At 41.6% G+C, this 16921-nt stretch overlaps 1 pseudogene; it reads left to right on the plus strand.

Annotated features, from left to right (window-relative positions):
- Positions 1-862: 862 nt before the first annotated feature.
- LOC117707317 (small ribosomal subunit protein uS15-like) lies at positions 863-16701 on the plus strand (annotated as a pseudogene).
- Positions 16702-16921: the final 220 nt, after the last annotated feature.

Consider the following 16921-nt stretch of genomic DNA (forward strand, 5'->3'; position numbering starts at 1 on the left):
CAATGAGCTGGCATTACTTCTCCACTCTGCCCTCTGTAGCATTTTAGACTCTGGTTGATTCTACTCCACTGCTGCTGCTATTTTTGGTGATCATCCCCTGGTACTGGCATCTCCAATACGCTGGGGTCTTCCCCTGCAACCAGGCTTCACCAATAGCCTCTCATAGGCTCTCTTCATGTTGCCAAGCCTCAAACCCTTTGCATGACCCCTTCAGTCCTGGGCCATCAACTACAACTGAGGCTGCACCTCCTTCAATGACCTTCCATGGCCTCTCACAGTGCCAAGCCTCAGCTGCTCTTCATGACCCCTTCATGCCTTCAAAACCAGTACCACCTGGGTGATTCTTACACATTACTAAGTACAGCTGCAGCACTAGGTACAACTTTGGCTATCTCTGGAACGCAGCTTCTTTGTGTTCTCAGAAAACACTTCCCAGGAGATTTCACCTCAGTGATGCTGGTCTCTTCTTTTTAATCACTACTAATTTCTTAGCTCCAGCTAACTGGCATCAATTGTCCCAGTAGTCCCTTCTATTTTTCACTCTAACGCCAGAGTCACATGGTCGAAGCTGTTCTGCTGCTTGCTAAGGCTGGAACATGGGCCCCCTTATTCTATTACCAGCTTTCTATTTTCCAACTCTCTCTGCCTAAACTTGGCTTTCCTGGAATTTGTTCTGTAGATTGACCTTGAACTCCAGAGATCTGCATGGCTCTGTCTCCTGTAATTCGAGGATTAAAGGCATGTACAACCATGCCTGGATTTAAGCTTTTCTTCACTTAGAATGTGCTTTGTCCCTTGAACTCAGAGATATTAAAGGTGTTTTTCTACCTCATTCTCTCTTTGCTGCCAGACCTCCGCTATCATGGGTCACATGCACCCTTCAGGGAAGGGCCTGTTCCAGTTGGTGCTGCCCTACAGACATAGCTAGGGCAGCACACGTGCCTCAAGTTAACATCTGACAATGTGAAGGAACAGATTTACAAACTGACCAAGAAAGACCTGACTCCCTCCCAGATAGGTGTGGTCCTGAGGGACTCACTTGTTGTGACACAGGTCCATTTTGTGACTGGAAATAAAATCTTGAGAATCCTTCAGTCTAGCCGAGCAGTGGTGGCGCCTGCCTTTAGCCTTTAGTCCCAGCACTTGGGACACAGAGGCAGGCGGATTTCTGAGTTTGAAGCCAGCCTGGTCTACAGGGTGAGTTCCAGAACAGCCAGGGCTACACAGAGAAACTCTGTCTCGAAAAACGAGAGAGAGAAAGAGAGAGAGACAGAGAGAGAGAGAGAATCCTTCAGTCCAAAGGCCTCGCCCCTGATCTCCCTGAGGAGCTCTACCATTGGATTAAGAAAGCAGTTGCTGTCTGAAAGCACCTTGAGAGGAACAGAAAAGATAAGGATGCTAAATTCGCCTGATTCTGATAGCAGAATTCACCAGTTGGCTGGATACTATAAGTCTAAGCAAGTGCTCCTGCCCAATTGGAAATATGAGTCGTCCATAGCCTCTGCTCTAGTGGCATATAAATGTTGTATACACAAGCAATAAAAAAAGAAGCGAAAAGAAAAGAAAAAGCTATACACCACCATGCTTGGATCTAAATTTAGCTGGGTAAAATCTCGCCCCAAAATCCCTTAATCTGTTAAAGCCCACGCCCACAGTGACACACCTATTCCAACAAAGCCACACCTCCAAATAGTGCCACTCCCTTGGCCAACCATTATTCCGAGCCCCTCCGTGTCCCCTTCGCCCGAGAAAGAGACACATGAGGCAGTGTTCAGGTGGTTACCACAGCGAGGCTTTATTCTTGTATCAGCAGAAGCGGAAAGACCCAAAGCCCGGAAAAGGTACTGCTTATATACACCCTAGAGTGACGTGTTCACTTCTGATTGGCTGTTTGCTCATTGCCCATAATACACCCCGGGATGGGCAGTGACTTTGGCGCGCTTTTTGCCTTTTGCACCTGCGCAGTCAGTTGTTTACTAGTGGGAGGACAGGATGCCCACGCCATCTTGTAATGGCGAATGCTGTCACGCTCACACAACTCCTAACATCTCCCCCTATCTATATATTTAAGATGGAACAGCCTATTGCCTATCAAACTCGGCACCAACTCAGTGAGGGAAAGCAGAGGCCTGATCCCCTGTGCAAAATGAGATATTGTAATGGGTTTCTTCTCTCGTAATCGTGCAATGAGGAATACTTCCCATACCCATCTCGATGCCTTTTGGCGGGGAAAGGGAGCCTCCACCCTGGGGCGCCACCAGGGGAGGTTTCTTGGCATCAAACCTTTGTGCAATCAGGCATACTTTCGGGAAATCTATCCACACTCGTGGAACATTCCCTGTCGAGTACCCACTCTCAACACCTCTAGATATTCAGGTACCACAGTTATTCAGGCAAGGGCTGGCTAGATTTAGACCTCTCATCAACCCAGTGCAATGGGCTGAACCCTTGGGGTGCATCGACTGAGGGTCTCAGTCATCAGTTACTTTCTTAGCCTAGATAGCTAAATTTCAGGGGGAGATGCTTGCTCAAGGCTACGAGTGCTTGGGCGATAGCGACCTTGTCACGTTTTTGTTGGGCTCTGAGCTTGCAGACCAATCATAACATGAACACTAATTCACAACATAGGGCTGCACCAAACAGGCCTATCCCCACCCTTTAAGAAAGAAAGAAAAGGCAGAGGTAAGCCAAGAAGTAAAATCGCCAGGGGTAACGGGGTCCACTCGTGTTCCATTAAGGCTCGAAATCTGGATCTGCAATTGCTGCTGCATCTGGTCCAGCTCCCTAGTCCACTTCCCTTGTAAATAAGCAGAAAGATTATGGCTTTGAACAAATGCATCATTCACAAATCTCAGAGGTGTAATACAAGATGTGGGATTGCTGACACGCAGCTCATTTGAACCACATCCGTGAGCTGCTCCACATGGGCTTGGAGCAAATCAACTCTCTGATTGACCAACAAGATGCCTGATGCCAGGTATGCATCCACTTTCTGTAGAATGGTAAAAGCCTCAGAGGTCTTTTCTGAAATTTGATTAACAACAGTAGCTGCTGTAACCTGATCAGCCAAGGCTGTGCCGGTTGTCACAGCTGTAGCTGCAGAGATGGTAATAGCAATGATAATGGCTGCAGTAATGCCAAAGTCTCTTTTATGTCTCAATAATGATGTAGTAGGGAAAGTTTCAGGATGAAAGATCAGCTTCTACTGGGATGGGCACAAAGGTAGGCACGTGAACAACCAAGGCTAGGTCTAGTGATCCATTCCAGCATTGTGCTAAAAAGCATGTAACATTCTTACAATCAGAATTATTCTGAAAGTTGGATAACATAAAGAAAAATGGAGGATCCACACACACCGACACCGGTTGTGCAAATGCATTCCTAAACACCTTATTAATTTTAATGTTATTCAAATGGCTAGAGATATTAGATCGTGTAGCTGAAACATTTTGTACTTCATGAAATATACCATTCAACAAGACAAAGGCAGATACACCCTTTTTAACATTCTAAACAGTGGCTACAACACATAATTTAATTGTGTTGAAGCAGGGTAAACTCAAGAAAATACACATATGATTTAATTACATATACTGTCTTCTCAATAGATGAGGCATCTGTAAATATAGTAAATATAGCAAACATCTTTTCTATGGTCTGCATGCATAGTAAATTTTAGGAAATATAAAAGCATATATAGAGAAAAACTGTAACATATGATTATCTAATTTGTCTAAAATGTTTGTCATGTAATAGGCCAAATTTAATAATTCAATAACTAATTTAATTGTTATGTGGAATAAAGAATAAACCTTTTATCTAAAATGTTTTTAGGATTTTATCATATAAACTTTATTTGTAAATGAAGAAAGACAAATCCATATTAATGGTTTCTTTTGTCAAAGGGCTGTTGTGGACATATGAGTAGTAATAACACAAACAGCCAACAATTTATTATAGTCTATATAATTTATCTGTTGATAACTAACAGCTTACTTTATTTTCAGCAAAGCTATCTATCTTTTATTAGTTAATTGTCAAGGGGAATTAGGACTTGCATCCCTTTGAAAATATCAAACAGAGGTTTAAATCCTCCTATGGTAAGCTTAAGATGAGGTTTTAGCCAATTAATATCTCTAAACAACTTTTAAAAAATCACTAAGAGCAAACCAAGATTAAAAGTAAACCATTTTCTTTTTGCATGTACACTCACAAGCCAGAAGATGGCGTTAGATCCCCACCACAAATGGTTGTGAGCCACCATGTGGTTGCTGGGAATTGAACTCAGGACCTCTGGAAGAGCAGTCAGTGCTCTTAACCGCTAAGCCATCTCTCCAGCCCCTACTATCTATTTTTATTAGAATTTTCTGTGTCACAATCTGATTAGGATATAACTGAGGTCTCAAATATTGAAAGACACTGTCTTTGAATCTTTTTTGGAGCAACAAGTACTCTAAAAAATTTTTTTTAAAGCTCGTTATATTGGAGCAAAGGCTTGCGGGGGGGGGGGGGGGGGGGGAAACTTCTTTAGAGAAATCCACTAATAAAGTATCACACAATGAATAATATACACTAAAAGATTTAACCTCTTAATTTTTTTGTATTAAAGCAACAACAATATTTATATATATAAAATGTAAAACAATTAACCATTTTCTGAAGCAATTATTTCTAACAAATATCGTTTCATGGGCTCTTAAAAATTATGAATAAATTTACTGACCAGAAATGTAAAGGGATGGTATAAAAACATCTTTTATATCTGTAATAATTCTATAAGCATTTACTGAAATGACAGCTGGAGTAGGCAAGTTAGGCTGTATAAATCTTAAATTTGAACTTTATTTTGGATTTATTTAATAACCAATCTTTTTTAGCTGAGTGAGAATATCAGATAAAAGCCAACCTTATTCTCTAATAATTGTTACATATATTAGAGGAATCCAAAGCATCTCATTTTTAACAACTTTGAATATAAAGAAATTAAAACAATTTGAACAATATTTTATCAGCAGGTACAGTTATACTCATGGAGGGAAGTATGCATAATTTTAATGTCTCCAGCATAATCATAACTTTTAGCCCACAGACTGTTGTAAAGTCTTTGGGTCTTAGATTTATCCCTCTTCTCACAAGAAACAATGAAGACAAAAGACGAATTCTGGTAAACACATTTCTAGGACCTGGTTGTGAAGACCCAGGACAAAAGAAACTTTTGGCACCTGAGCTGCAGAGCTCAGTCTGCATTGTCTTAATTCAAGTGTAAATGCGCTTAACCTCCCTCCGGCCTGTTCTCTGAGGCTTGGCTAGGCCTGAACTGTAAGATTTTGACTTTAACTTTAACTTTAAACCTTAAATTTAAACTGTAAACTTTAAAAGACACGTGTTGTATCTTTTCTCTATAAACATAGGCAAATCAAAAATTTTCAAACTCTCGGTTGAACTACCAACTGTAGCCAATGGAATATTGGCAGTTTAACTATGTTTTTAAGCCTCTTTTGTAATATTAGAGTATAACCATATTTTTGAGAAACAAAACCAATCTTTAACGATGTAAGCAATCTATTTTCTCTAAAATCAACACCAAGTAGATTACCTTTATGCTATAAAGTTTTGCTGCCACAAAACAAAGTGTAAAATTTAATGGAAAACTTGTAGCATTATATAACTCTGGCTGCTGGCGGGTGCGCCCTGAGGACGGGGCAACCAAGTAACACTCAATAGCTGTAAACAACGCCAGCACTGCAGAATTTGAATGTACTGGCATGGGAACAGGCCAAGATCTAACTATAGCCCATAGTGGTATACTTATCCCCAAATCGAACATCAGTATCAGGAGAATCAGAGCCGTCATCTTGCAATCTAGCTTCATTGTTCACAATCTGCACCAGCCGCATAGGGACCCAAATTGGATTGTCTTCACCTGTGGAATAAACACAAACAGCTCCCCTCCCCGGCCATGGCGGGGGGCCTATCTTGTCCCTGACCTTGGAGAAGGGCCGCAGCCATTTCTAAGTTTGCTGCTGCAAGTCCTGCCTTAGTGAGGAGGCCTCCCAGGCCGCAACAGGCTCTCAACCAGTCTTGTAGCCCCTTGTTCCTACAAGGGACAATGGCTGCACAGCATTCAGCTGTGGCATTTTCAAAGGTCATCTGTTCTATCCCTGGCATTGCTTGCTCTGGTTCCCCAAAGATTCTGCCATAAAGGGGGGGGGGGGGGTTCCTTTTGTCCTCCACTCTCTCTCCACCAACCGGTGGAGGGTCCTTAACCTTAATAGGCTCTGCAGTAGCCCTTGCTTCTTTTGAGTACTCTTTTCTTTCTCTAGGCTCTTTGGCCTGATCCCCAGGCTCCTTGGCCTGATCTCCAGGCTCTTTGGCCTGATGCCGGCTAACACGCTCTGGTTCTGGTATGCTAGGATGGCCCTCTCCTGAAACCTCTTGACTTGCACTAATAGCTGAAAGCAAAAACAACACAAGCAAGAGGCTAGCTAGTAGAGTGGTGGTGGTGAGTGAAAGTCCGCTCACAACAAAGGCTTCCACCCCAGGCATATCTCTCAGAGACGTACCTTGTTCCTGTAGTCTTTTAACCCGCCCCGAGTCTCGGGGGGGGGGGGGGGTCTCCGCGGTGCTTTGAAGATCCCGGGTTTCAATGCCAGATGTTCCGAGCCCCTCCGTGTCCCCTTCGCCCGTGAAAGAGACACATGAGGCAGTGTTCGGGTGGTTACCACAACAAGGCTTTATTCTTGTATAAGCAGAAGCGGAAAGACCCAAAGCCCGGAAAAGGTACTGCTTATATACACCCTAGAGTGACGTGTTCACTTCTGATTGGCTGTTCACTCATTACCCATAATACGCCTCGGGATGGGCAGTGACTTTGGCGCGCTTTTTGCCTTTTGCACCTGCGCAGTCAGTTGTTTACTAGTGGGAGGACAGGATGCCCATGCCATCTTGTAATGGCGAATGTTGTCACGCTCACGTGGCTCCTAAGAAACCATATTCAAATCATGACAGAAATCTAAATTGGAACCACCAAATAACAGGGTTGCCAAAGTTCCAACTAGACATCTTTCACCACCAGATGAAACCTCTAGTGCTAGCAATGGGTTACATCTAATTGAGTTGTTGGGCAAAGGGCCCCATGGAAATCCCCAAGCAATATGTATCACCAAGGCTATTGATTGTTCTTCATACACCGATAATAAAGCTCCATTGCTTAAGGCAATGCCTACATTAACCCGCTGAACATAGAGAAGTTGATCTGGTGGTAACTACCTAAAGCCTTCACCCCTATTGACTAGTGTCCATGGTATTGGAAGGTACTCTGCTCACTACCAGAGGAGAAAGGTAAACACCAGGCTAATTACAAACCCTGAAATCAACAATGATGACCTGCCTGCAAGATGCGCAGGTGCAATAATGGCATAAAAGTTGTGGGAGTCACCAACTACTAACTGATTGGAATCAAGGCCCAGTTCATAACATGGAACCTATGTCCCATAACGCCAAGAGCCAAAGACCTGAGACTAGATAGGCGATGGACTTCAGGGAAGGCAAAAGTACTACTGTTCTGCTGAAGGACTGTAGCAATAAAATAACTCTAATGACATTCTTCTATACTCATAGATCAGTGCCTTGCTCAGCCATCATCAGAGGAGTATCTTTCTTATGGGAACAGATACTGGGACACACATCCAGATATTTTGCAGAGAGTGAAACTCAGTCCAAAACGAGGCATCCTCATCAACTTCCTTGTCTCAGGGTTCAAGGAACTCCGCAGGAGGCAGGAAGATTTAAGAGTCAGAGGGGATGAAAGATGTAAGGAAACAAGGCCTTCTAGACCTTGTTTAGGACTGAACAACATAAGAACTCACAAAGACTGGGGGCAGCATGTACAGAGCTTACATTGGGGCTAAGCCAAAGGATGAGTGGAGAAGTGGACACAAACCCTGTGTCTAACCCTGAGGTTATCTCCAGTTGGTAACTGCCCACAGAGAAACACTTTATTTTCTCCAATGCAGTCTCAAACCATACTTAAGAGCAGGTTCTATGTCCAATAGTCGATGGCCAACACAAAAATGAACTGAATGGTATTTGGGGAGATTTTTTTTTTTTTTTTTTTTTTGTCTCATAGTCTTTGTCTGGGCCACTGCTTCCTCCTCCTCTTCTACCTCCTTCTATCTTTTCCTTTTATATTATGGTTACTGATTTTATTATTATAAGTTTTCTGTGTTTCTCGGGGATTTTATGCCTGTCTTGTGCTTTTTCTTTGGCCCTTTTGTTTTCTGCTTCTTTGTTTTGTCCTACTCTGGTTTGTTTGTTTTTATTTTAACTTATTTATTGTTATTATTATTATTTAGTTGCATGTGTTCTAATGAGAGAAAGGGTGTGGATTTGAGTGGGTGAGGAAGTGGAGAGGATCTGGGAGGAATCAGGGGAGGGAAAATGATAATCAGATTAATTTTATGAAAAAAGTCTATATTTAATTAAAAAATAAAATAAATGGCTGTCAGAGTATTTTCCTGATCAAAATTTTATCTTGTGTTTTCTGTAAAATACTAAACATGCTATATTCTCAGATTTCAACAGACTCCAATATACACCTGTATATTTTTTTAAATTTTTCAAGAGAATGAAATGCTTCAATAAAAAGATAAAGTAACATCTCTTGTCTAGTTTGAGACTGGTTTCTGTTTTCTTGGAAAAAAAAAAAAACAAAGGTCCATCTTTGCAGACATCACTCCATCATCTTTGCAGACATCACTCCATCATCTTTGCAGACATCACTCCATCATCTTTGCAGACATCACTCCATCATCTTTGCAGACATCACTCCATCATCTTTGCAGACATCCCCCAGCGTATTCATGTTCTATGATTCTGGCCACCCTTACTTTCTCACTTTCATAATGCTGAATGAAAATATTAGGCTGTTATAAATGGAAGGCCAGTGTACTCCAAAATACTTCCATAGAGTCTAATGTGTCAGTCTCAATGATAGACACTAGTGACATACAGGATAAATAAGACAAATCAAACTCCTTGCCATCCTGGGGTAATCCTGGGGTAATCCTGGGGTAATCCATTTTACTGTGTTTTGTCCATTTTATAAAGTTTATTTGGGGGGGGGGGGTTGTTTGGTTGGTTGGCTTTAGTTTTTATTGTTGTTGTTTCAAGGTTTCTCTGTATATAGCCCTGGATGTTCTGGAACTTGTTCTATACACCAGGCTGGTCCTGAGCTCAGAGACGCTCCTGCTTGTGCTTTATTAGTTCTGGGGTTAAAGGTGTGGTTTATCTTTTTCATTTTTTAAAATCTCAGTGCTTTATAAAAGTATCTATGAAACACTGAATTTATCAAACAGTTATCATATTTCAAAAGAATTGAAGAGATTTAATAAATTTCTCATTTTTTTTTGGAATTTATACCAATCTGTTTGCATTTATATTGCATACTGTGACAAAACAAATGATTTTTCTCATATATTCTACTTGAAAAAAGGATTACCTATGTGTTCTAGGGAAAGTACCACAGTCTGTGAGTCAACTCTACCCAATTATAGTTCCTCTTCTTTGGGTTTTGTCTTCTGTAAGAACAAATGTAAAGAGACTAAGGCAGGAATATTGCAAGGTCAGAGCCAGACTAGACAACACCAGGCAGTGGGGGAGGGAGAGATTTACCCATGGCAGTGGGGGAGGGAAAGTGTGAGAGAGATTTAACTTTCATCCATGTAGGACTGAAACTGGAAGAACATAAAAAGTAAAGGAAATACCTGGGCCAGATGGCTCCATCAGAGCCTGAATGTGACATTGATATCTGAATTACTACATTTATTTATATCTTTGGTGGTACATGCCTTTAATCCCAACACTCGGGAAGCAGAGCCTGGCAGATGTCTGGGAGTTCAAGGCCAGCCTGGTCTACATAGTGAGCCCATCACGGGGGAAAAAAAAAAAGAAGAAGAGAAATACTAATACTTAAAATTATTTTAAACAGAGTAATTAGCTAACATTTAAAAAATATTGGTAAGTATTTTAATAATATAAATAAATAATTACCACATAATTTATCTTTTTAAGAAAACACATTTTCTGGGAGAGTTTGATATTTTTTCTTTCAGAGGGTGTATTATTTAATTTCCTTTTTGCTGTGAGAGATTGTCTGACAAAAAGCAACTAAGGTGGAAAACTAATCAGAAGGCCTGGTCCACCAGAGGGGAGACAGACACATCTGCATTCAGGAGGCAGCGTGGGATTAATGACTATGCTCAGCTGCCTTTCTCTTCTCAGTCTGGAACCCCAGTCCGTGGATCAGGTGTGGCTCCCATTCTGTGTAGGGTTTCCTGCCTCACCAACTTAATATGGAAACTCCTTCTCAGATATACACAGGGGTTTGTCTCCTAGGTGATTCTGGATTCTGTCAGGTTGACAACATTAACAATCACAGAAGGTAGAACCATTGTATTGATGAAGTTCCAATAAAAAAATAATGTTTTTAGTTTAAAACCTAGAATTAGATAAGTTGTTGAGTAAATAAAGAAGATCCAAAAACGATCACTAGTAAAATCTAGAGGAAAGGTAAAAAACATTGCATCATTTGAAGAAGAAAATATATTTATTATTTGTATCCAGGGACTTAATGGCCCAAATTGGACTGATTTCCTAGTCAGTTTTCACTTTGATTTTGTGTTTGCCTCCAATATCTTCCGTTTTGTAATTTGTCTTCTAAAGATCCCAAGTTAGAGGCAGGTAAAGGAACAGATGTTAATTTGCCAACAAGCAGTTCATTACATGGCCATTTTAAGTAACAATCAAGTTTTATGTGATCATGGATCATGAATTACAATTTCGGTAAGTAATATTTTCAAAGTAGGATTTTAAGCATTCTAATGCTAAATGTTAAAAATGCTTTGCTTCTGGTGACTGAAGATCCAATTATTTTTAATTAAATCACAACTGGGAGTACAAGGTACTCAAGCTCTGCCCTGTGTTTCTCAGCCTCTGGCTTGTACCTGCTAAAGGTGGCACAATCAGTCCATCTAGAATGAGCTTCAGAATATCCCTCATGAATAACATCTGGGGCTGGAGGCTTGGCTAGGGATAGAGTACTTGCTTACCATGTGCAACGACTGGACTCTGTCTCAGCACTCTGTGAAAGCACTTTTTTTTTTTTGTTGTTTTGTTTTGTTTTCTGAGACAGGGTTTCTCTGTGTAGCCCTGGCTGTCCTGGAACTCACTCTATAGACCAGGCTGGCCTCGAACTCAGAAATCTGCCTGCCTCTGCCTCCCAAGTGCTGGGATTAAAGGCATGTGCTACCACTGCATGGCATGAAAGCACTCTGTAAAAAGTCTAAGAACAACAGCTGAAACACCTTTTATATTAAAATCTAATTTATACAAGTTTGTACATTCAAACATATTTTTTAAAGGAAAAAATATTATAAGCTGACAATAGTAATTTAATGCAGGGAGATAAGCTAGTAGCCTAGAAACTAGCAATATCTTCCAATGTTTTATGAGTGTTGAAGTTACGATTTAAAATTATTATTTTAAGCAACACATAATTGTACTTATACATACACCTACTTCACACACACACACATATATGAATCAATAAATGTTTCAATTTATTAAAAAATAGCTATTAAATGTTACCAAATAAGCTAGCTCATCTATGACAGAATGTGACTCCTTTGAAAAAAATCATGTATATCTAGTAATTGCTTTCCTTCTCTCTCTTTCTTTATTTGTGTGAATGTATGTAAGTTTGGGCACCACATACATGCAGTGTCCATGCAGGCCAGAAGTAGAGGCCAGATACAGTGGGACTGGAGCTATGAAAGGTTGTGAGTCACCATGTGGGTGCTGGGAATTGAACTTGAGTCATCTGGAAAAGCAGTAAGTACTCTAAACCACTGAGCCACCTCCCTGGCCCCAATACTTCCTTTCTTTTTATTACTTTTTAATTAATGGTATTGGAAATGCTACCGCCAATAGCAGCCCCCTGAGGTGCTGTCATTTCTCCAACGTGTCAAAGCATTGCCCCGGTATCTTATTTTAGACACTCTTACATTGCTTTCTGTAGTGTAAGATGTCTTTTCTTGCTGCTAGACATTGCTTCCCAGAAGAGGGAAACTGAGAGATTGAAGAGGCTTATCAGCAGTTATAAAACAATTTTATAGCAAAACGGAACTGATTCTTGGTCTTTCCAATCCAACAATGCACATGTTATTCATGTTATTGCCAGTAACATGAAACACAGAAGAATAAAGTAATATAGTCATTAACAGCTTTCTCCTCGTGCTGCTACACTGGAGCACTCAATGTTCTCAGTGAACATTTTAGTTCACTGAGATTACACCCTAAATTCCATAATGAAATACAGCATGCTACAGTCATTACTTCAAAACGCAAACTGCCTACATTATACCTTAACTTCAAAGGTATTTGGGACTCAGGGAGATTTTCACCATTACAAAATGAGGAGAGATCATTATTATTTCACAATGTATCAAATCCTAGGCCTATCAAATAGTAACTTTCTTAAAGGTGAAGATATTTAAGCATCGATTCTCAAGTAAGATGTCTATACTTCAGTAAGATTGAGTTTTCTGTTACTAAACTAGCCAGGGACTTCCATTAGCTTAGTCCTTCTGCACTGTCTATTTTTCCTTCCTGCTTGGATAATATTGTACAATAGTCTCACTCTAAGGATCTATTAATGTGATACTGCTTCAGAAATGGAGTGCAGAAAACCTTAGTAAAAATCCATTGAGTGTTTGCTTATATGACTGTGTATTTTTTTTTTATCAATTCCTTCTAAAAGCTGAAAAACACTCCTTCATTTTGTGTTTTTCATATACTTTGGTGATTCGAAACATAGAAAACAAACATGAACTTCTTCTAAATCCCAGAATCAACTTGATGGCTGGAATATAGGCTGTCCCATGTACAGTAAATATCACTGGGTTTAGTATCACTACTGAAGTTATTTTCCTTAATGTAGACAGTTGCTTGATTTCTACTGAAAACTATTTCTTCTGAGTCTTTCACATATCATTATTCACTGGGAGATGGAGTAACTTCTTTCTTTTTTTTTTTTAAGACAGGGTTTCTCTTTGTAGCCCTGGCTGTCCTGGAACTCACTCTGTAGACCAGGCTGGCCTCGAACTCCGAAATCCGCCTGCCTCTGCCTCCCAAGTGCCGGGACTAAAGGCGTGCGCCACCACCACCCCGCAGACTTTCTTGAGAACCGGTGGCTCACAATCTACCATCTGACGACTATGAAGTGATCCATCGGTGCACTGATCTGTACGACCATGGCCTAGCAGAAGTATGCTGTTTACAAATAATGAAAAGTTCACGTTGCAGCATAGTTTTTTTCATCAGTAAAATGGGGCCTTAGTTCTTGGGGTTGTTTTTCTCCACTACATTGTTCTTTCTAAATGTACTTCCCATACCCTGATGAAAACTGAAGTCTTTGGGGAAGTACCAGATGTAAGTCAGGTGGTCAAGTTGGAGGCTAAGAGAGCAGTAATCAAGGGCTCCCATGGCCTCCACTGCATGGTTTGTGGGTACAGGCATGGAGCCAGGATAACTGCATTAAAGCCTTTAAGTCTGGCTCTCCAGGGACCTCTCCAATTCCAATCAGGGCTGCCATGTTACTTATTAACAACTCTGCACAATAGCAAAGGTACTTAGGTGAATAGTCTGCAGTCTATTTATTGGTTTATTTTTTTTATTGATTTTATTATTTATTTATTATTTATTGTCATTTTTGTTGTTATTTGTAGACATTTAATTCCTTGTGGACAACTATGAATTATATACTTTTTGTAGTTTGGGAATAGTTTAGTTTTTCCTTTGTGCATAGATTTCAAAATTCTTACATTTAGAATTCTTTTCATTTCTTCCAAATCTAAAGTATAAAATTCTCTTCATTTTTTTTTTTAACCTATGGTGTGCTTGCTTGCTAAGAAACAGGGTATTAATGAGGTAGGGAGGTGACTGGCCTGAAACTCCTGGGCTCAAGTGATTCATCTGTCTCAGCTTCATGATTTCTAAAATTTTTTTAAAGGGAAAATATACAAAAGGAAGGTCTTTAAATGTTTGAAAAATGCTATTTTCAAGAAAACAGTTAAACACACACACAAACACACACACACACACACACACACACATACACACACACTTCACGAAACATCTAAATTTTAACTTTATAATCCTAAAATGTCTTTTAAACATTTTCTACTCCCTTTGTAGCAAAAATGTTCTCATTTCTTCAAATTAGTTTAATGTTTACTTTCATGTCATAGTAGATCCCACCTGTTGTTTAAGGATGAATGCTTACAGATTATTCTTCCCCCTTTAAGTGTGTGGTTGAAGAATATCACACTAATAATCAGGAAGGGAAGTTAATATAGTAAGATAATGTAATGCTGTGATCAGGCATATTATATTTATTTTTCTGAAACTCATATAGTCAACAATACCCACTGATAACCAATTTTAACATCAACATTAAAATAATTTCCTATAGCAGGGCGGTGGTGGCGCATGCCTTTAATCCCAGCATTTAGGAGGCAGAGCCAGGCGGATTTCTGAGTTCAAGGCCAGCCTCTACAGAGTGAGTTCCAGGACAGCCAGGGCTACACAGAGAAACCCTGTCTCGAAAAACCAAAATAATAATAATAATCTCCTATAAATTCACATTGAATTTAACAAGCCAACTATTTCTACCTTAGTATCTTGAGAAATTACTGAAATTATAGATTTAGAAATGAAGCATCAGCTATCTCAGCCACAATAATACCAGCATTGTAACACTAAGTTTCTTTTTTCTTCTGTCCCTTCAAGAAAAAGGGATGTTACTATGAGGTATTGGTTTATAGACTGACCTCTGTCACTTGGGCTTGAAGGACAGCTTTTATTGAGTTTAAAATATCTATCTCCATAAATTACAGCTAAGTACCTAAAAAAAAATTCCGTGTAAATTTTAATTCTCAATCCATTTTTGGATAAAAGAGTTCTTTAAAGATGAGAGAGCTGAGTAAACTAAATAAGTCAGCCTGATATGATCTCTAAAAGCTGCAATAAATCTGACATTTTGATTTCCAGCAAAACTTCTCAGATTTTAGCTAAATGAGAGATGTTCTCATATGTCAAGAGCTCAAGAGTGGCCAGTGTTTAAAATAACATCTTCACCCTCCCAGTGTGGAGACACCTGCCAGCAGTTGGGAGGCAGAGGCAGGAAGCTCACTACAAGTTCAAGATCACTTTGGTTTAAGTAAGTAGCCTAGGCTACTACTGGTTTCATAAAAAAAAAAAAAAAAAAAAAGACAAAAAGGAAGGAAGGAAGGAAGGAAGGAAGGGAGGGAGGGAGGGAGGGAGGGAGGGAGGGAGGGACGGGACTAATGATTTTGATTGGGAAGTAGCTACAAAATGGAAAATTCAGTGGCACTTTCAGAGCTGCTTGTCTTAGTACTGGAAGAAAGAGGTATTCTCTTATTGTGCATGATTCAAAGCAAACCGAGTAACAACAGGGCTCTAACAAGAGCCTTAGAACAATCAAAAGTGCTACACTTATTTAACACAGTAGGCTTTTCAACTTTAGAACCTAGAAGCAGATTTCATGTTCAAATGTCTCAAAAGTTTAAATGAACTCTTCCAGCCTTGAACCACAGCAAATCCGGGAATATTTGGAATATGTTATTAACTCCTAATCTTTTTCGAAAACTGACTTTACTCTGGACAAGTAGCCACTCCAGACTCCGTTGTTGGCAGACAGAATTTCTGTCTGAAAAGATCATCTTTCTAACTCAGTCTGGCTTGCTGTTCTGTGTTAGTCACCCTCGTTTCTCTTAAATCTCATTTCTCCGATTATCGTAGTCCACATATATTTTCAGGTCTTTTATCGCGATTCGCTTTCTCCAGCAAAACACCTCTTCTGGAGCTGGATCGCCCTACTTTTCTCTCCTATCGCCCAGGTTCCACTAAGACTATGCTAAACGTTAGACGTAGCACATGACCTCCAGTCACCCAGGATCTCTACACGCCCGCACTAAACAGTGCGACGTTCCAGGCTTGCAAATTAAAACCGTCCTCTGGCTTCTCAACTCCTAATGAACCTGCAGCGTGAAATTTAAATTTGAAAAATTTTTAAATAAAGAACCCGCTCCCTTTTCTCTACCCCTTGGCCCCGCCCACGAACCCACTAAAGCCTCCACGCCAAGCTGCAGGAAACCGGAGGGGGCGGGGCGGTGACGTCACGACGCCGGCGCGTCACGGAACGGCGGCGGCTGCGGCGCTGGCGGTGGCTGCGGCAGCGGCGGCATTTTAGTCTGCGGCGGCAGCGGCTGCGGGGCTGCTGCTCCTCCCAGCATCCCTGGCGCGGCCATTTCAGCCCCATCTTGGCCGAGTGGAGGGAGCTGCAGCCGCTGCTTCAGCAGTTTGAATTTCAGTTTTTCCGGAGTCTCCGAGCCGACCGCGACGAGGAAGAGCGGAAGACGCCGCCACCGGTCTCTTCACGCCGCCGAGCGCCTCCGCTCGCTTGCCGTTCCTTCAGCCGCCGCCGCCCCTCACGCGCCTCGGAGCCGCGAGGAGGCCGGGCCCGCCGCCGCGGGTGGCTCCCTGAGGGAGGCCAGACTGCCGGCCTTCCCCGCCCCCGAGCGGGCTTCCGCCGGCATGGCCCCCGGACTGCGCTCGGGCTAGAGCCCGGGACGGAGGGCTGCCTCACGCCGCGGACCTCCAGCCCCGTCAGGAAGCGCCGGTCCCGGCCTCGCCGCTCCGCCTTCTTCCTCCGCGTCGCCGCGCGGGAGCAGCCGCGGGACCCGGCCAGAAGAGCCCGAGCGGGGCAGAACCGCCCCTCACGCCGCCGCCGCCGCCGCCGCCTCCTGCGCCCTGCGCTCCACCCCCAGCCGGGCCTGCTGAC

Source organism: Arvicanthis niloticus, chromosome 4 (assembly GCF_011762505.2).
Source record: "Arvicanthis niloticus isolate mArvNil1 chromosome 4, mArvNil1.pat.X, whole genome shotgun sequence".
NCBI classification, from domain to species: Eukaryota; Metazoa; Chordata; class Mammalia; order Rodentia; family Muridae; genus Arvicanthis; species Arvicanthis niloticus.